Raw genomic sequence first — 1,089 nt, 5'->3', positions numbered from 1 at the left:
GATGGAGGACCTTGTTTCATTCATGAAACTTAAAGTGGCATTAGACAGATCAGAGACTAGATTTGCTAAGTTAGAGGTATTCTGTTCATAATTCTCTGTCTGTTGCTGAGAAGATGATGGATAAGGCTTGATATTGCTGAGCCTATTTCCTCTACCATTATTAAAGCCTTGTTGAGGCTTTTGTTGATCCTTCCATGAGAAATTTGGATGATTTCTACATGATGAATTATAGGTGTTTTCATAAGGTTCACCCATATAATTTACCTCTGCCATATAATTTAGTGCTGTTGGATGCATTTTGCCATCCATTCAGACTTTGAGAAATCATGTTGACTTGATGAGTCAACATTTTGTTCTGAGCCAATATGGCATTCAGAGCATCAATTTCAAGAACTCCCTTCCTTTGAGGCGTCCCATTATTCACGGAGTTCGTCTCAAAAGTGTATATGAACTGGTTATTTGCAACCATGTCAATAAGTTCTTGAGCTTCTGCAGGCATTTTCTTTAGGTGAATGGATCCACCTGCAGAATGGTCTAATGACATCTTAGAGAACTCAGATAGACCATAATAGAATATATCTATCATAGTCCATTCTAAAAACATATCAGAAGGACATCTTTTGGTCATCTGCTTGTATCTTTCCCAAGCTTCATAGAGGGATTCACCATCTTTTTGCTTGAAGGTCTGAACATCCACTCTAAGCTTGCTCAGCTTTTGAGGAGGAAAGAACTTCGCCAAGAAGGTCGTGACCAGCTTATCCCAAGAGTCCAGGCTATCTTTAGGTTGATAGTCCAACCATGCTCTAGCTCTGTCTCTTACAGCAAAAGGGAAAAGCATGAGCCTGTAGACTTCAGGATCTACTCCATTAGTCTTAATAGTCTCACAGATCTGCAAGAGCTCAGTTAAGAACTGGTAGGGATCTTCTGATGGAAGTCCATGAAACTTGCAGTTCTGTTGCATTAGAGCAACTAATTGAGGTTTTAGCTCAAAATTGTTTGCTCCAATGGCAGGAATTGAGATGCTTCTTCCATCAAACTTGGAAGTAGGTGCAGTATAATCACCAAGCATCCTTCTTGCATTATTGTTGT

The 1,089-nt window shown here is 39.5% G+C and overlaps 1 non-coding gene across 1 annotated transcript; it reads left to right on the top strand.

Annotated features, from left to right (window-relative positions):
- Positions 1-599: 599 nt before the first annotated feature.
- Positions 600-706, top strand: LOC130983743 (small nucleolar RNA R71). Its single transcript, XR_009087721.1, has one exon. It is a non-coding gene; the product is annotated as a small nucleolar RNA R71 (small nucleolar RNA).
- Positions 707-1,089: the final 383 nt, after the last annotated feature.

Source organism: Arachis stenosperma, chromosome 5, assembly GCF_014773155.1.
Source record: "Arachis stenosperma cultivar V10309 chromosome 5, arast.V10309.gnm1.PFL2, whole genome shotgun sequence".
NCBI classification, from domain to species: domain Eukaryota; kingdom Viridiplantae; phylum Streptophyta; class Magnoliopsida; order Fabales; family Fabaceae; genus Arachis; species Arachis stenosperma.
Note: the sequence above shows the minus strand (reverse complement) of the source record. Positions and strands in the feature narration are given on the sequence as shown.